This window comes from Hyperolius riggenbachi, chromosome 8 (genome assembly GCF_040937935.1).
Source record: "Hyperolius riggenbachi isolate aHypRig1 chromosome 8, aHypRig1.pri, whole genome shotgun sequence".
In the NCBI taxonomy this organism is placed as follows: Eukaryota; Metazoa; Chordata; class Amphibia; order Anura; family Hyperoliidae; genus Hyperolius; species Hyperolius riggenbachi.
Window position 1 is genome coordinate 249,815,951 of NC_090653.1, and position 18,780 is coordinate 249,834,730.

Below are 18,780 nucleotides of genomic sequence, written 5' to 3' on the forward strand. Positions count from 1 at the left end.
CCCGTCTTCTAGATTTCTAAGAAAAATCAAAAACTTTCTGAGTCTACTACCTGTAACCTGCTAAACTTTCAATACTCAGCAGCAGCAGAGATGGTTGTACTTACCAACATCTGACCTCTCAAATCCACTTCTTTTGTTTCATTTAATGAAATTGGTGCCACTTATTAAAAAAAACCCATCATGAATGCTTCAGGAACTGAGACGCTCCACTTTTTAAAATGTGAATTTGTTTGCACGTCCAAGGTGATATCCTTTGTGCTGCACAACAATGCTCATGCAGCTTGCTTTGCATACTACATCTGGAGAAGATATACATTTTAGGAATGAAGCCCTTGATGGGATATTCTTCAATGATGTCCCTATGGAATCTCAAGGGTGGCTTGTTGTTTAAATTTAGAAAAAGCTAGATTTATCATTAGTGAAAACCAAATTTGTTGGTTTTGGAAGGCAAGACTTGGCACGCTTTCATTCTCTTAGTTGATTAATTGTGTGTCATTAGTTGATGAGGTGGTTACAAACTGTGCTGGTGAAGGTGAACTGTTTACTCCTTTCCATGAAGAGCTTAGTCTGTGTTGCAGCAGACAAGTTTCCAGGGATGGACTTTTGAGGGCCATCTTCGGTGCACTTTCAGCATCTTTTAGGTAACACGGCTTCGGTTTCCAGTTTAAAATGTGACTATGGTGGGACTCGAACCCACAACCATTGAATGCCTACATTTCACTAGAAGTCCAATGCACTATCCATTGCACCACAGAGCCGAGCTTGCACTGACTGGTTTTGCCAGGCACCTTCAAATGAAAAATATCTGCTTTTACCCATTTGTTCGTGGCATTTCAGGATGTATGCAGGCTACCTTTTTGTTATATAAGAAGAAAGAGTACAGCATCTGGCTATCTCCCAAATGTTACTCTGGATTATTTCAGCAGTCCCATCTCACTCTCATCAAACACCTGTTTCATTACATAACAAGCTATCATCACAACCCGTCTTCTAGATTTCTAAGAAAAATCAAAAACTTTCTGAGTCTACTACCTGTAACCTGCTAAACTTTCAATACTCAGCAGCAGAGATGGTTGTACTTACCAACATCTGACCTCTCAAATCCACTTCTTTTGTTTCATTTAATGAAATTGGTGCCACTCATTAAAAAAAACCCATCATGAATGCTTCAGGAACTGAGACACTCCACATTTCGAAATGTGAATTTGTTTGCACGTCCAAGGTGATATCCTTTGTGCTGCACAACAATGCTCATGCAGCTTGCTTTGCATACTACATCTGGAGAAGATATACATTTTAGGAATGAAGCCCTTGATGGGATATTCTTAAATGATGTCCCTATGGAATCTCAAGGGCGGCTTGTTGTTTAAATTTAGGAACAAAGCTAGATTTATCATTAGTGAAAACCAAGTTTGTTGGTAATGGAAGGCAAGACTTGGCACGCTTTCATTCTCTTAGTTGATTAATTGTGTGTCATTAGTTGATGAGGTGGTTACAAACTGTGCTGGTGAAGGTGAACTGTTTACTCCTTTCCATGAAGAGCTTAGTCTGTGTTGTAGCAGACAAGTTTCCAGGGATGGACTTTTGAGGGCCATCTTCAGTGCACTTTCAGCATCTTTTAGGTAACACGGCTTCGGTTTCCAGTTTAAAATGCAACTCTGGTGGGACTTGAACCCACAACCTTTGAATGCCTACATTTCACTAGAAGTCCAATGAGCTATCCATTGCGCCACAGAGCCGAGCTTGCACTGACTGTTTTTGCCAGGCACCTTCAAATGAAAAATGTCTGCTTTTACCCATTTGTTCGTGGCATTTCAGGATGTATGCAGGCTACCTTTTTGTTATATAAGAAGAAAGAGTACAGCATCTGGCTATCTCCCAAATGTTACTCTGGATTATTTCAGCAGTCCCATCTCACTCTCATCAAACACCTGTTTCATTACATAACAAGCTATCATCACAACCCGTCTTCTAGATTTCTAAGAAAAATCAAAAACTTTCTGAGTCTACTACCTGTAACCTGCTAAACTTTCAATACTCAGCAGCAGAGATGGTTGTACTTACCAACATCTGACCTCTCAAATCCACTTCTTTTGTTTCATTTAATTAAATTGGTGCCACTCATTAAAAAAAACCCATCATGAATGCTTCAGGAACTGAGACGCTCCACATTTCAAAATGTGAATTTGTTTGCACGTCCAAGGTGATATCCTTTGTGCTGCACAACAATGCTCATGCAGCTTGCTTTGCATACTACATCTGGAGAAGATATACATTTTAGGAATGAAGCCCTTGATGGGATATTCTTCAATGATGTCCCTATGGAATCTCAAGGGTGGCTTGTTGTTTAAATTTAGAAAAAGCTAGATTTATCATTAGTGAAAACCAAATTTGTTGGTTTTTGGAAGGCAAGACTTGGCACGCTTTCATTCTCTTAGTTGATTAATTGTGTGTCATTAGTTGATGAGGTGGTTACAAACTGTGCTGGTGAAGGTGAACTGTTTACTCCTTTCCATGAAGAGCTTAGTCTGTGTTGCAGCAGACAAGTTTCCAGGGATGGACTTTTGAGGGCCATCTTCGGTGCACTTTCAGCATCTTTTAGGTAACACGGCTTCGGTTTCCAGTTTAAAATGTGACAATGGTGGGACTCGAACCCACAACCATTGAATGCCTACATTTCACTAGAAGTCCAATGCACTATCCATTGCACCACAGAGCCGAGCTTGCACTGACTGTTTTTGCCAGGCACCTTCAAATGAAAAATATCTGCTTTAACCCATTTGTTCGTGGCATTTCAGGATGTATGCAGGCTACCTTTTTGTTATATAAGAAGAAAGAGTACAGCATCTGGCTATCTCCCAAATGTTACTCTGGATTATTTCAGCAGTCCCATCTCACTCTCATCAAACACCTGTTTCATTACATAACAAGCTATCATCACAACCCGTCTTCTAGATTTCTAAGAAAAATCAAAAACTTTCTGAGTCTACTACCTGTAACCTGCTAAACTTTCAATACTCAGCAGCAGAGATGGTTGTACTTACCAACATCTGACCTCTCAAATCCACTTCTTTTGTTTCATTTAATTAAATTGGTGCCACTCATTAAAAAAAACCCATCATGAATGCTTCAGGAACTGAGACGCTCCACATTTCAAAATGTGAATTTGTTTGCACGTCCAAGGTGATATCCTTTGTGCTGCACAACAATGCTCATGCAGCTTGCTTTGCATACTACATCTGGAGAAGATATACATTTTAGGAATGAAGCCCTTGGTGGAATATTCTTAAATGATGTCCCTATGGAATCTCAAGGGCGGCTTGTTATTTAAATTTAGGAACAAAGCTAGATTTATCATTAGTGAAAACCAAGTTTGTTGGTTATGGAAGGCAAGACTTGGCACGCTTTCATTCTCTTAGTTGATTAATTGTGTGTCATTAGTTGATGAGGTGGTTACAAACTGTGCTGGTGAATGTGAACTGTTTACTCCTTTCCATGAAAAGCTTAGTCTGTGTTGCAGCAGACAAGTTTCCAGGGATGGACTTTTGAGGGCCATCTTCGGTGCACTTTCAGCATCTTTTAGGTAACACGGCTTCGGTTTCCAGTTTAAAATGTGACTCTGGTGGGACTCGAACCCACAACCTTTGAATGCCTACATTTCACTAGAAGTCCAACGCGCTATCCATTGCGCCACAGAGCCGAGCTTGCACTGACTGATTTTGCCAGGCACCTTCAAATGAAAAATATCTGCTTTTTTCCATTTGTTCGTGGCATTTCAGGATGTATGCAGGCTACCTTTTTGTTATATAAGAAGAAAGAGTACAGCATCTGGCTATCTCCCAAATGTTACTCTGGATTATTTCAGCAGTCCCATCTCACTCTCATCAAACACCTGTTTCATTACATAACAAGCTATCATCACAACCCGTCTTCTAGATTTCTAAGAAAAATCAAAAACTTTCTGAGTCTACTACCTGTAACCTGCTAAACTTTCAATACTCAGCAGCAGAGATGGTTGTACTTACCAACATCTGACCTCTCAAATCCACTTCTTTTGTTTCATTTAATTAAATTGGTGCCACTCATTAAAAAAAACCCATCATGAATGCTTCAGGAACTGAGACACTCCACATTTCAAAATGTGAATTTGTTTGCACGTCCAAGGTGATATCCTTTGTGCTGCACAACAATGCTCATGCAGCTTGCTTTGCATACTACATCTGGAGAAGATATACATTTTAGGAATGAAGCCCTTGATGGGATATTCTTCAATGATGTCCCTATGGAATCTCAAGGGTAACTTGTTGTTTAAATTTAGAAAAAGCTAGATTTATCATTAGTGAAAACCAAATTTGTTGGTTTTGGAAGGCAAGACTTGGCACGCTTTCATTCTCTTAGTTGATTAATTGTGTGTCATTAGTTGATGAGGTGGTTACAAACTGTGCTGGTGAAGGTGAACTGTTTACTCCTTTCCATGAAGAGCTTAGTCTGTGTTGCAGCAGACAAGTTTCCAGGGATGGACTTTTGAGGGCCATCTTCGGTGCACTTTCAGCATCTTTTAGGTAACACGGCTTCGGTTTCCAGTTTAAAATGTGACTATGGTGGGACTCGAACCCACAACCATTGAATGCCTACATTTCACTAGAAGTCCAATGCACTATCCATTGCACCACAGAGCCGAGCTTGCACTGACTGTTTTTGCCAGGCACCTTCAAATGAAAAATATCTGCTTTTACCCATTTGTTCGTGGCATTTCAGGATGTATGCAGGCTACCTTTTTGTTATATAAGAAGAAAGAGTACAGCATCTGGCTATCTCCCAAATGTTACTCTGGATTATTTCAGCAGTCCCATCTCACTCTCATCAAACACCTGTTTCATTACATAACAAGCTATCATCACAACCCGTCTTCTAGATTTCTAAGAAAAATCAAAAACTTTCTGAGTCTACTACCTGTAACCTGCTAAACTTTCAATACTCAGCAGCAGAGATGGTTGTACTTACCAACATCTGACCTCTCAAATCCACTTCTTTTGTTTCATTTAATTAAATTGGTGCCACTCATTAAAAAAAACCCATCATGAATGCTTCAGGAACTGAGACGCTCCACATTTCAAAATGTGAATTTGTTTGCACGTCCAAGGTGATATCCTTTGTGCTGCACAACAATGCTCATGCAGCTTGCTTTGCATACTACATCTGGAGAAGATATACATTTTAGGAATGAAGCCCTTGGTGGAATATTCTTAAATGATGTCCCTATGGAATGTCAAGGGCGGCTTGTTATTTAAATTTAGGAACAAAGCTAGATTTATCATTAGTGAAAACCAAGTTTGTTGGTTATGGAAGGCAAGACTTGGCACGCTTTCATTCTCTTAGTTGATTAGGTGGTTACAAACTGTGCTGGTGAAGGTGAACTGTTTACTCCTTTCCATGAAGAGCTTAGTCTGTGTTGTAGCAGACAAGTTTCCAGGGATGGACTTTCGAGGGCCATCTTCAGTGCACTTTCAGCATCTTTTAGGTAACACGGCTTCGGTTTCCAGTTTAAAATGCGACTCTGGTGGGGCTCGAACCCACAACGTTTGAATGCCTACAGTTCACTAGAAGTCCAATGAGCTATCCATTGCGCCACAGAGCCGAGCTTGCACTGACTGTTTTTGCCAGGCACCTTCAAATGAAAAATATCTGCTTTTACCCATTTGTTCGTGGCATTTCAGGATGTATGCAGGCTACGTTTTTGTTATATAAGAAGAAAGAGTACAGCATCTGGCTATCTCCCAAATGTTACTCTGGATTATTTCAGCAGTCCCATCTCACTCTCATCAAACACCTGTTTCATTACATAACAAGCTATCATCACAACCCGTCTTCTAGATTTCTAAGAAAAATCAAAAACTTTCTGAGTCTACTACCTGTAACCTGCTAAACTTTCAATACTCAGCAGCAGAGATGGTTGTACTTACCAACATCTGACCTCTCAAATCCACTTCTTTTGTTTCATTTAATGAAATTGGTGCCACTTATTAAAAAAAACCCATCATGAATGCTTCAGGAACTGAGACGCTCCACATTTCAAAATGTGAATTTGTTTGCACGTCCAAGGTGATATCCTTTGTGCTGCACAACAAGGCTCATGCAGCTTGCTTTGCATACTACATCTGGAGAAGATATACATTTTAGGAATGAAGCCCTTGATGGGATATTCTTCAATGATGTCCCTATGGAATCTCAAGGGCGGCTTGTTGTTTAAATTTAGGAACAAAGCTAGATTTATCATTAGTGAAAACCAAGTTTGTTGGTTATGGAAGGCAAGACTTGGCACGCTTTCATTCTCTTAGTTGATTAATTGTGTGTCATTAGTTGATGAGGTGGTTACAAACTGTGCTGGTGAAGGTGAACTGTTTACTCCTTTCCATGAAAAGCTTAGTCTGTGTTGCAGCAGACAAGTTTCCAGGGATGGACTTTTGAGGGCCATCTTCGGTGCACTTTCAGCATCTTTTAGGTAACACGGCTTCGGTTTCCAGTTCAAAATGCGACTCTGGTGGGACTCGAACCCACAACCTTTGAATGCCTACATTTCTCTAGAAGTCCAATGCGCTATCCGTTGTGCCACAGAGCCAAGCTTGCACTGACAGTTTTTGCCAGGCACCTTCAAATGAAAAATATCTGCTTTTACCCATTTGTTCGTGGCATTTCAGGATGTATGCAGGCTACCTTTTTGTTATATAAGAAGAAAGAGTACAGCATCTGGCTATCTCCCAAATGTTACTCTGGATTATTTCAGCAGTCCCATCTCACTCTCATCAAACACCTGTTTCATTACATAACAAGCTATCATCACAACCCGTCTTCTAGATTTCTAAGAAAAATCAAAAACTTTCTGAGTCTACTACCTGTAACCTGCTAAACTTTCAATACTCAGCAGCAGCAGAGATGGTTGTACTTACCAACATCTGACCTCTCAAATCCACTTCTTTTGTTTCATTTAATGAAATTGGTGCCACTTATTAAAAAAAACCCATCATGAATGCTTCAGGAACTGAGACGCTCCACTTTTTAAAATGTGAATTTGTTTGCACGTCCAAGGTGATATCCTTTGTGCTGCACAACAATGCTCATGCAGCTTGCTTTGCATACTACATCTGGAGAAGATATACATTTTAGGAATGAAGCCCTTGATGGGATATTCTTCAATGATGTCCCTATGGAATCTCAAGGGTGGCTTGTTGTTTAAATTTAGAAAAAGCTAGATTTATCATTAGTGAAAACCAAGTTTGTTGGTTATGGAAGGCAAGACTTGGCACGCTTTCATTCTCTTAGTTGATTAATTGTGTGTCATTAGTTGATGAGGTGGTTACAAACTGTGCTGGTGAAGGTGAACTGTTTACTCCTTTCCATGAAGAGCTTAGTCTGTGTTGCAGCAGACAAGTTTCCAGGGATGGACTTTTGAGGGCCATCTTCGGTGCACTTTCAGCATCTTTTTGGTAATACAGCTTCGGTTTCCAGTTTAAAATGTGACTATGGTGGGACTCGAACCCACAACCATTGAATGCCTACATTTCACTAGAAGTCCAATGCACTATCCATTGCACCACAGAGCCGAGCTTGCACTGACTGTTTTTGCCAGGCACCTTCAAATGAAAAATATCTGCTTTTACCCATTTGTTCGTGGCATTTCAGGATGTATGCAGGCTACCTTTTTGTTATATAAGAAGAAAGAGTACAGCATCTGGCTATCTCCCAAATGTTACTCTGGATTATTTCAGCAGTCCCATCTCACTCTCATCAAACACCTGTTTCATTACATAACAAGCTATCATCACAACCCGTCTTCTAGATTTCTAAGAAAAATCAAAAACTTTCTGAGTCTACTACCTGTAACCTGCTAAACTTTCAATACTCAGCAGCAGAGATGGTTGTACTTACCAACATCTGACCTCTCAAATCCACTTCTTTTGTTTCATTTAATTAAATTGGTGCCACTCATTAAAAAAAACCCATCATGAATGCTTCAGGAACTGAGACGCTCCACATTTCAAAATGTGAATTTGTTTGCACGTCCAAGGTGATATCCTTTGTGCTGCACAACAATGCTCATGCAGCTTGCTTTGCATACTACATCTGGAGAAGATATACATTTTAGGAATGAAGCCCTTGGTGGAATATTCTTAAATGATGTCCCTATGGAATGTCAAGGGCGGCTTGTTATTTAAATTTAGGAACAAAGCTAGATTTATCATTAGTGAAAACCAAGTTTGTTGGTTATGGAAGGCAAGACTTGGCACGCTTTCATTCTCTTAGTTGATTAGGTGGTTACAAACTGTGCTGGTGAAGGTGAACTGTTTACTCCTTTCCATGAAGAGCTTAGTCTGTGTTGTAGCAGACAAGTTTCCAGGGATGGACTTTCGAGGGCCATCTTCAGTGCACTTTCAGCATCTTTTAGGTAACACGGCTTCGGTTTCCAGTTTAAAATGCGACTCTGGTGGGGCTCGAACCCACAACGTTTGAATGCCTACAGTTCACTAGAAGTCCAATGAGCTATCCATTGCGCCACAGAGCCGAGCTTGCACTGACTGTTTTTGCCAGGCACCTTCAAATGAAAAATATCTGCTTTTACCCATTTGTTCGTGGCATTTCAGGATGTATGCAGGCTACCTTTTTGTTATATAAGAAGAAAGAGTACAGCATCTGGCTATCTCCCAAATGTTACTCTGGATTATTTCAGCAGTCCCATCTCACTCTCATCAAACACCTGTTTCATTACATAACAAGCTATCATCACAACCCGTCTTCTAGATTTCTAAGAAAAATCAAAAACTTTCTGAGTCTACTACCTGTAACCTGCTAAACTTTCAATACTCAGCAGCAGAGATGGTTGTACTTACCAACATCTGACCTCTCAAATCCACTTCTTTTGTTTCATTTAATGAAATTGGTGCCACTTATTAAAAAAAACCCATCATGAATGCTTCAGGAACTGAGACGCTCCACATTTCAAAATGTGAATTTGTTTGCACGTCCAAGGTGATATCCTTTGTGCTGCACAACAAGGCTCATGCAGCTTGCTTTGCATACTACATCTGGAGAAGATATACATTTTAGGAATGAAGCCCTTGATGGGATATTCTTCAATGATGTCCCTATGGAATCTCAAGGGCGGCTTGTTGTTTAAATTTAGGAACAAAGCTAGATTTATCATTAGTGAAAACCAAGTTTGTTGGTTATGGAAGGCAAGACTTGGCACGCTTTCATTCTCTTAGTTGATTAATTGTGTGTCATTAGTTGATGAGGTGGTTACAAACTGTGCTGGTGAAGGTGAACTGTTTACTCCTTTCCATGAAAAGCTTAGTCTGTGTTGCAGCAGACAAGTTTCCAGGGATGGACTTTTGAGGGCCATCTTCGGTGCACTTTCAGCATCTTTTAGGTAACACGGCTTCGGTTTCCAGTTCAAAATGCGACTCTGGTGGGACTCGAACCCACAACCTTTGAATGCCTACATTTCTCTAGAAGTCCAATGCGCTATCCATTGTGCCACAGAGCCAAGCTTGCACTGACTGTTTTTGCCAGGCACCTTCAAATGAAAAATATCTGCTTTTACCCATTTGTTCGTGGCATTTCAGGATGTATGCAGGCTACCTTTTTGTTATATAAGAAGAAAGAGTACAGCATCTGGCTATCTCCCAAATGTTACTCTGGATTATTTCAGCAGTCCCATCTCACTCTCATCAAACACCTGTTTCATTACATAACAAGCTATCATCACAACCCGTCTTCTAGATTTCTAAGAAAAATCAAAAACTTTCTGAGTCTACTACCTGTAACCTGCTAAACTTTCAATACTCAGCAGCAGCAGAGATGGTTGTACTTACCAACATCTGACCTCTCAAATCCACTTCTTTTGTTTCATTTAATGAAATTGGTGCCACTTATTAAAAAAAACCCATCATGAATGCTTCAGGAACTGAGACGCTCCACTTTTTAAAATGTGAATTTGTTTGCACGTCCAAGGTGATATCCTTTGTGCTGCACAACAATGCTCATGCAGCTTGCTTTGCATACTACATCTGGAGAAGATATACATTTTAGGAATGAAGCCCTTGATGGGATATTCTTCAATGATGTCCCTATGGAATCTCAAGGGTGGCTTGTTGTTTAAATTTAGAAAAAGCTAGATTTATCATTAGTGAAAACCAAGTTTGTTGGTTATGGAAGGCAAGACTTGGCACGCTTTCATTCTCTTAGTTGATTAATTGTGTGTCATTAGTTGATGAGGTGGTTACAAACTGTGCTGGTGAAGGTGAACTGTTTACTCCTTTCCATGAAGAGCTTAGTCTGTGTTGCAGCAGACAAGTTTCCAGGGATGGACTTTTGAGGGCCATCTTCGGTGCACTTTCAGCATCTTTTTGGTAATACGGCTTCGGTTTCCAGTTTAAAATGTGACTATGGTGGGACTCGAACCCACAACCATTGAATGCCTACATTTCACTAGAAGTCCAATGCACTATCCATTGCACCACAGAGCCGAGCTTGCACTGACTGTTTTTGCCAGGCACCTTCAAATGAAAAATATCTGCTTTTACCCATTTGTTCGTGGCATTTCAGGATGTATGCAGGCTACCTTTTTGTTATATAAGAAGAAAGAGTACAGCATCTGGCTATCTCCCAAATGTTACTCTGGATTATTTCAGCAGTCCCATCTCACTCTCATCAAACACCTGTTTCATTACATAACAAGCTATCATCACAACCCGTCTTCTAGATTTCTAAGAAAAATCAAAAACTTTCTGAGTCTACTACCTGTAACCTGCTAAACTTTCAATACTCAGCAGCAGAGATGGTTGTACTTACCAACATCTGACCTCTCAAATCCACTTCTTTTGTTTCATTTAATTAAATTGGTGCCACTCATTAAAAAAAACCCATCATGAATGCTTCAGGAACTGAGACGCTCCACATTTCAAAATGTGAATTTGTTTGCACGTCCAAGGTGATATCCTTTGTGCTGCACAACAATGCTCATGCAGCTTGCTTTGCATACTACATCTGGAGAAGATATACATTTTAGGAATGAAGCCCTTGGTGGAATATTCTTAAATGATGTCCCTATGGAATGTCAAGGGCGGCTTGTTATTTAAATTTAGGAACAAAGCTAGATTTATCATTAGTGAAAACCAAGTTTGTTGGTTATGGAAGGCAAGACTTGGCACGCTTTCATTCTCTTAGTTGATTAGGTGGTTACAAACTGTGCTGGTGAAGGTGAACTGTTTACTCCTTTCCATGAAGAGCTTAGTCTGTGTTGTAGCAGACAAGTTTCCAGGGATGGACTTTCGAGGGCCATCTTCAGTGCACTTTCAGCATCTTTTAGGTAACACGGCTTCGGTTTCCAGTTTAAAATGCGACTCTGGTGGGGCTCGAACCCACAACGTTTGAATGCCTACAGTTCACTAGAAGTCCAATGAGCTATCCATTGCGCCACAGAGCCGAGCTTGCACTGACTGTTTTTGCCAGGCACCTTCAAATGAAAAATATCTGCTTTTACCCATTTGTTCGTGGCATTTCAGGATGTATGCAGGCTACCTTTTTGTTATATAAGAAGAAAGAGTACAGCATCTGGCTATCTCCCAAATGTTACTCTGGATTATTTCAGCAGTCCCATCTCACTCTCATCAAACACCTGTTTCATTACATAACAAGCTATCATCACAACCCGTCTTCTAGATTTCTAAGAAAAATCAAAAACTTTCTGAGTCTACTACCTGTAACCTGCTAAACTTTCAATACTCAGCAGCAGAGATGGTTGTACTTACCAACATCTGACCTCTCAAATCCACTTCTTTTGTTTCATTTAATGAAATTGGTGCCACTTATTAAAAAAAACCCATCATGAATGCTTCAGGAACTGAGACGCTCCACATTTCAAAATGTGAATTTGTTTGCACGTCCAAGGTGATATCCTTTGTGCTGCACAACAAGGCTCATGCAGCTTGCTTTGCATACTACATCTGGAGAAGATATACATTTTAGGAATGAAGCCCTTGATGGGATATTCTTCAATGATGTCCCTATGGAATCTCAAGGGCGGCTTGTTGTTTAAATTTAGGAACAAAGCTAGATTTATCATTAGTGAAAACCAAGTTTGTTGGTTATGGAAGGCAAGACTTGGCACGCTTTCATTCTCTTAGTTGATTAATTGTGTGTCATTAGTTGATGAGGTGGTTACAAACTGTGCTGGTGAAGGTGAACTGTTTACTCCTTTCCATGAAAAGCTTAGTCTGTGTTGCAGCAGACAAGTTTCCAGGGATGGACTTTTGAGGGCCATCTTCGGTGCACTTTCAGCATCTTTTAGGTAACACGGCTTCGGTTTCCAGTTCAAAATGCGACTCTGGTGGGACTCGAACCCACAACCTTTGAATGCCTACATTTCTCTAGAAGTCCAATGCGCTATCCATTGTGCCACAGAGCCAAGCTTGCACTGACTGTTTTTGCCAGGCACCTTCAAATGAAAAATATCTGCTTTTACCCATTTGTTCGTGGCATTTCAGGATGTATGCAGGCTACCTTTTTGTTATATAAGAAGAAAGAGTACAGCATCTGGCTATCTCCCAAATGTTACTCTGGATTATTTCAGCAGTCCCATCTCACTCTCATCAAACACCTGTTTCATTACATAACAAGCTATCATCACAACCCGTCTTCTAGATTTCTAAGAAAAATCAAAAACTTTCTGAGTCTACTACCTGTAACCTGCTAAACTTTCAATACTCAGCAGCAGCAGAGATGGTTGTACTTACCAACATCTGACCTCTCAAATCCACTTCTTTTGTTTCATTTAATGAAATTGGTGCCACTTATTAAAAAAAACCCATCATGAATGCTTCAGGAACTGAGACGCTCCACTTTTTAAAATGTGAATTTGTTTGCACGTCCAAGGTGATATCCTTTGTGCTGCACAACAATGCTCATGCAGCTTGCTTTGCATACTACATCTGGAGAAGATATACATTTTAGGAATGAAGCCCTTGATGGGATATTCTTCAATGATGTCCCTATGGAATCTCAAGGGTGGCTTGTTGTTTAAATTTAGAAAAAGCTAGATTTATCATTAGTGAAAACCAAGTTTGTTGGTTATGGAAGGCAAGACTTGGCACGCTTTCATTCTCTTAGTTGATTAATTGTGTGTCATTAGTTGATGAGGTGGTTACAAACTGTGCTGGTGAAGGTGAACTGTTTACTCCTTTCCATGAAGAGCTTAGTCTGTGTTGCAGCAGACAAGTTTCCAGGGATGGACTTTTGAGGGCCATCTTCGGTGCACTTTCAGCATCTTTTTGGTAATACGGCTTCGGTTTCCAGTTTAAAATGTGACTATGGTGGGACTCGAACCCACAACCATTGAATGCCTACATTTCACTAGAAGTCCAATGCACTATCCATTGCACCACAGAGCCGAGCTTGCACTGACTGTTTTTGCCAGGCACCTTCAAATGAAAAATATCTGCTTTTACCCATTTGTTCGTGGCATTTCAGGATGTATGCAGGCTACCTTTTTGTTATATAAGAAGAAAGAGTACAGCATCTGGCTATCTCCCAAATGTTACTCTGGATTATTTCAGCAGTCCCATCTCACTCTCATCAAACACCTGTTTCATTACATAACAAGCTATCATCACAACCCGTCTTCTAGATTTCTAAGAAAAATCAAAAACTTTCTGAGTCTACTACCTGTAACCTGCTAAACTTTCAATACTCAGCAGCAGAGATGGTTGTACTTACCAACATCTGACCTCTCAAATCCACTTCTTTTGTTTCATTTAATGAAATTGGTGCCACTCATTAAAAAAAAACCATCATGAATGCTTCAGGAACTGAGACGCTCCACATTTCAAAATGTGAATTTGTTTGCACGTCCAAGGTGATATCCTTTGTGCTGCACAACAATGCTCATGCAGCTTGCTTTGCATACTACATCTGGAGAAGATATACATTTTAGGAATGAAGCCCTTGGTGGAATATTCTTAAATGATGTCCCTATGGAATCTCAAGGGCGGCTTGTTGTTTAAATTTAGGAACAAAGCTAGATTTATCATTAGTGAAAACCAAGTTTGTTGGTTATGGAAGGCAAGACTTGGCACGCTTTCATTCTCTTAGTTGATTAATTGTGTGTCATTAGTTGATGAGGTGGTTACAAACTGTGCTGGTGAAGGTGAACTGTTTACTCCTTTCCATGAAAAGCTTAGTCTGTGTTGCAGCAGACAAGTTTCCAGGGATGGACTTTTGAGGGCCATCTTCGGTGCACTTTCAGCATCTTTTAGGTAACACGGCTTCGGTTTCCAGTTCAAAATGTGACTCTGGTGGGACTCGAACCCACAACCTTTGAATGCCTACATGTCTCTAGAAGTCCAATGCGCTATCCATTGTGCCACAGAGCCAAGCTTGCACTGACTGTTTTTGCCAGGCACCTTCAAATGAAAAATATCTGCTTTTACCCATTTGTTCGTGGCATTTCAGGATGTATGCAGGCTACCTTTTTGTTATATAAGAAGAAAGAGTACAGCATCTGGCTATCTCCCAAATGTTACTCTGGATTATTTCAGCAGTCCCATCTCACTCTCATCAAACACCTGTTTCATTACATAACAAGCTATCATCACAACCCGTCTTCTAGATTTCTAAGAAAAATCTAAAACTTTCTGAGTCTACTACCTGTAACCTGCTAAACTTTCAACACTCAGCAGCAGAGATGGTTGTACTTACCAACATCTGACCTCTCAAATCCACTTCTTTTGTTTCATTTAATGAAATTGGTGCCACTCATTAAAAAAAACCCATCATGAATGCTTCAGGAACTGAGACGCTCCACATTTCAAAATGTGAATTTGTTTGCACGTCCAAGGTGATATCCTTTGTGCTGCATAACAATGCTCATGCAGCTTGCTTTGCATACTACATCTGGAGAAGATATACATTTTAGGAATGAAGCCCTTGATGGGATATTCTTAAATGATGTCCCTATGGAATCTTAAGGGCGGCTTGTTGTTTAAATTTAGGAACAAAGCTAGATTTATCATTAGTGAAAACCAAGTTTGTTGGTTATGGAAGGCAAGACTTGGCACGCTTTCATTCTCTTAGTTGATTAATTGTGTGTCATTAGTTGATGAGGTGGTTACAAACTGTGCTGGTGAAGGTAAACTGTTTACTCCTTTCCATGAAGAGCTTAGTCTGTGTTGCAGCAGACAAGTTTCCAGGGATGGACTCTTGAGGGCCATCTTCGGTGCACTTTCAGCATCTTTTAGGTAACACGGCTTCGGTTTCCAGTTCAAAATGCAACTCTGGTGGGACTCGAACCCACAACCTTTGAATGCCTACATTTCACTAGAAGTCCAATGCGCTATCCATTGGGCCACAGAGCCAAGCTTGCACTGCCTGTTTTTGCCAGGCACCTTCAAATGAAAAATATCTGCTTTTACCCATTTGTTTGTGGCATTTCAGGATGTATGCAGGCTACCTTTTTGTTATATAAGAAGAAAGAGTACAGCATCTGGCTATCTCCCAAATGTTACTCTGGATTATTTCAGCAGTCCCATCTCACTCTCATCAAACACCTGTTTCATTACATAACAAGCTATCATCACAACCCGTCTTCTAGATTTCTAAGAAAAATCAAAAACTTTCTGAGTCTACTACCTGTAACCTGCTAAACTTTCAATACTCAGCAGCAGAGATGGTTGTACTTACCAACATCTGACCTCTCAAATCCACTTCTTTTGTTTCATTTAATGAAATTGGTGCCACTCATTAAAAAAAACCCATCATGAATGCTTCAGGAACTGAGACGCTCCACATTTCAAAATGTGAATTTGTTTGCACGTCCAAGGTGATATCCTTTGTGCTGCACAACAATGCTCATGCAGCTTGCTTTGCATACTACATCTGGAGAAGATATACATTTTAGGAATGAAGCCCTTGATGGGATATTCTTAAATAATGTCCCTATGGAATCTCAAGGGCGGCTTGTTATTTAAATTTAGGAACAAAGCTAGATTTATCATTAGTGAAAACCAAGTTTGTTGGTTATGGAAGGCAAGACTTGGCACGCTTTCATTCTCTTAGTTGATTAATTGTGTGTCATTAGTTGATGAGGTGGTTACAAACTGTGCTGGTGAAGGTGAACTGTTTACTCCTTTCCATGAAAAGCTTAGTCTGTGTTGCAGCAGACAAGTTTCCAGGGATGGACTTTTGAGGGCCATCTTCGGTGCACTTTCAGCATCTTTTAGGTAACACGGCTTCGGTTTCCAGTTTAAAATGTGACTCTGGTGGGACTCAAACCCTCAACCTTTGAATGCCTACATTTCACTAGAAGTCCAATGCGCTATCCATTGTGCCACAGAGCCAAGCTTGCACTGACTGTTTTTGCCAGGCACCTTCAAATGAAAAATATCTGCTTTTACCCATTTGTTCGTGGCATTTCAGGATGTATGCAGGCTACCTTTTTGTTATATAAGAAGAAAGAGTACAGCATCTGGCTATCTCCCAAATGTTACTCTGGATTATTTCAGCAGTCCCATCTCACTCTCATCAAACACCTGTTTCATTACATAACAAGCTATCATCACAACCCGTCTTCTAGATTTCTAAGAAAAATCAAAAACTTTCTGAGTCTACTACCTGTAACCTGCTAAACTTTCAATACTCAGCAGCAGAGATGGTTGTACTTACCAACATCTGACCTCTCAAATCCACTTCTTTTGTTTCATTTAATGAAATTGGTGCCACTCATTAAAAAAAACCCATCATGAATGCTTCAGGAACTGAGACGCTCCACATTTCAAAATGTGAATTTGTTTGCACGTCCAAGGTGATATCCTTTGTGCTGCACAACAATGCTCATGCAGCTTGCTTTGCATACTACATCTGGAGAAGATATACATTTTAGGAATGAAGCCCTTGATGGGATATTCTTCAATGATGTCCCTATGGAATCTCAAGGGCGGCTTGTTGTTTAAATTTAGGAACAAAGCTAGATTTATCATTAGCAAAAACCAAGGTTGTTGGTTATGGAAGGCAAGACTTGGCACGCTTTCATTCTCTTAGTTGATTAATTGTGTGTCATTAGTTGATGAGGTGGTTACAAACTGTGCTTGTGAAGGTGAACTGTTTACTCCTTTCCATGAAGAGCTTAGTCTGTGTTGCAGCAGACAAGTTTCCAGGGATGGACTTTTGAGGGCCATCTTCGGTGCACTTTCAGCATCTTTTAGGTAACACGGCTTCGGTTTCCAGTTTAAAATGCAACTCTGGCGGGACTCGAACCCACAACCTTTGAATGCCTACATTTCACTAGAAGTCCAATGCGCTATCCATTGCGCCACAGAGCCGAGCTTGCACTGACTGTTTTTGCCAGGCACCTTCAAATGAAAAATATCTGCTTTTACCCATTTGATCGTGGCATTTCAGGATGTATGCAGGCTACCTTTTTGTTATATAAGAAGAAAGAGTACAGCATCTGGCTATCTCCCAAATGTTACTCTGGATTATTTCAGCAGTCCCATCTCACTCTCATCAAACACCTGTTTCATTACATAACAAGCTATCATCACAACCCGTCTTCTAGATTTCTAAGAAAAATCAAAAACTTTCTGAGTCTACTACCTGTAACCTGCTAAACTTTCAATACTCAGCAGCAGAGATGGTTGTACTTACCAACATCTGACCTCTCAAATCCACTTCTTTTGTTTCATTTAATGAAATTGGTGCCACTCATTAAAAAAAACCCATCATGAATGCTTCAGGAACTGAGACGCTCCACATTTCAAAATGTGAATTTGTTTGCACGTCCAAGGTGATATCCTTTGTGCTGCATAACAATGCTCATGCAGCTTGCTTTGCATACTACATCTGGAGAAGATATACATTTTAGGAATGAAGCCCTTGATGGGATGTTCTTAAATGATGTCCCTATGGAATCTCAAGGGCGGCTTGTTGTTTAAATTTAGGAACAAAGCTAGATTTATCATTAGCGAAAACCAAGTTTGTTGGTTATGGAAGGCAAGACTTGGCACGCTTTCATTCTCTTAGTTGATTAATTGTGTGTCATTAGTTGATGAGGTGGTTACAAACTGTGCTGGTGAAGGTGAACTGTTTACTCCTTTCCATGAAGAGCTTAGTCTGTGTTGTAGCAGACAAGTTTCCAGGGATGGACTTTTGAGGGCCATCTTCAGTGCACTTTCAGCATCTTTTAGGTAACACGGCTTCGGTTTCCAGTTTAAAATGCGACTCTGGTGGGGCTCAAACCCACAACGTTTGAATGCCTACATTTCACTAGAAGTCAAATGAGCTATCCATTGCGCCACAGAGCCGAGCTTGCGCTGACTGTTTTTGCCAGGCACCTTCAAATGAAAAATATCTGCTTTTACCCATTTGTTCGTGGCATTTCAGGATGTATGCAGGCTACCTTTTTGTTATATAAGAAGAAAGAGTACAGCATCTGGCTATCTCCCACATGTTACTCTGGATTATTTCAGCAGTCCCATCTCACTCTCATCAAACACCTGTTTCATTACATAACAAGCTATCATCACAACCCGTCTTCTAGATTTCTAAGAAAAATCAAAAACTTTCTGAGTCTACTACCTGTAACCTGCTAAACTTTCAATACTCAGCAGCAGAGATGGTTGTACTTACCAACATCTGACCTCTCAAATCCACTTCTTTTGTTTCATTTAATGAAATTGGTGCCACTTATTAAAAAAACCCCATCATGAATGCTTCAGGAACTGAGACGCTCCA

General features: G+C 40.3%; 11 non-coding genes across 11 annotated transcripts; all 11 read right to left on the reverse strand.

Moving 5' to 3' along the window:
• Positions 1 to 1,653: 1,653 nt before the first annotated feature.
• Positions 1,654 to 1,739, reverse strand: TRNAR-UCU (transfer RNA arginine (anticodon UCU)). Its single transcript is given in 2 exon segments — positions 1,654 to 1,689; positions 1,703 to 1,739. It is a non-coding gene; the product is annotated as a tRNA-Arg (tRNA).
• A 1,875-nt stretch (positions 1,740 to 3,614) lies between these two features.
• On the reverse strand, positions 3,615 to 3,700 carry TRNAR-UCU (transfer RNA arginine (anticodon UCU)). Its single transcript is given in 2 exon segments — positions 3,615 to 3,650; positions 3,664 to 3,700. It is a non-coding gene; the product is annotated as a tRNA-Arg (tRNA).
• A 1,852-nt stretch (positions 3,701 to 5,552) lies between these two features.
• TRNAR-UCU (transfer RNA arginine (anticodon UCU)) lies at positions 5,553 to 5,638 on the reverse strand. The gene is given in 2 exon segments: positions 5,553 to 5,588; positions 5,602 to 5,638. It is a non-coding gene; the product is annotated as a tRNA-Arg (tRNA).
• An 895-nt stretch (positions 5,639 to 6,533) lies between these two features.
• TRNAR-UCU (transfer RNA arginine (anticodon UCU)) lies at positions 6,534 to 6,619 on the reverse strand. Its single transcript is given in 2 exon segments — positions 6,534 to 6,569; positions 6,583 to 6,619. It is a non-coding gene; the product is annotated as a tRNA-Arg (tRNA).
• Positions 6,620 to 8,474: 1,855 nt separating this feature from the next.
• Positions 8,475 to 8,560, reverse strand: TRNAR-UCU (transfer RNA arginine (anticodon UCU)). Its single transcript is given in 2 exon segments — positions 8,475 to 8,510; positions 8,524 to 8,560. It is a non-coding gene; the product is annotated as a tRNA-Arg (tRNA).
• Positions 8,561 to 9,455: 895 nt separating this feature from the next.
• TRNAR-UCU (transfer RNA arginine (anticodon UCU)) lies at positions 9,456 to 9,541 on the reverse strand. Its single transcript is given in 2 exon segments — positions 9,456 to 9,491; positions 9,505 to 9,541. It is a non-coding gene; the product is annotated as a tRNA-Arg (tRNA).
• A 1,855-nt stretch (positions 9,542 to 11,396) lies between these two features.
• On the reverse strand, positions 11,397 to 11,482 carry TRNAR-UCU (transfer RNA arginine (anticodon UCU)). The gene is given in 2 exon segments: positions 11,397 to 11,432; positions 11,446 to 11,482. It is a non-coding gene; the product is annotated as a tRNA-Arg (tRNA).
• An 895-nt stretch (positions 11,483 to 12,377) lies between these two features.
• Positions 12,378 to 12,463, reverse strand: TRNAR-UCU (transfer RNA arginine (anticodon UCU)). The gene is given in 2 exon segments: positions 12,378 to 12,413; positions 12,427 to 12,463. It is a non-coding gene; the product is annotated as a tRNA-Arg (tRNA).
• Positions 12,464 to 14,340: 1,877 nt separating this feature from the next.
• On the reverse strand, positions 14,341 to 14,426 carry TRNAR-UCU (transfer RNA arginine (anticodon UCU)). Its single transcript is given in 2 exon segments — positions 14,341 to 14,376; positions 14,390 to 14,426. It is a non-coding gene; the product is annotated as a tRNA-Arg (tRNA).
• An 895-nt stretch (positions 14,427 to 15,321) lies between these two features.
• TRNAR-UCU (transfer RNA arginine (anticodon UCU)) lies at positions 15,322 to 15,407 on the reverse strand. The gene is given in 2 exon segments: positions 15,322 to 15,357; positions 15,371 to 15,407. It is a non-coding gene; the product is annotated as a tRNA-Arg (tRNA).
• Positions 15,408 to 17,283: 1,876 nt separating this feature from the next.
• TRNAR-UCU (transfer RNA arginine (anticodon UCU)) lies at positions 17,284 to 17,369 on the reverse strand. The gene is given in 2 exon segments: positions 17,284 to 17,319; positions 17,333 to 17,369. It is a non-coding gene; the product is annotated as a tRNA-Arg (tRNA).
• Between the last annotated feature and the right edge of the window lie 1,411 nt (positions 17,370 to 18,780).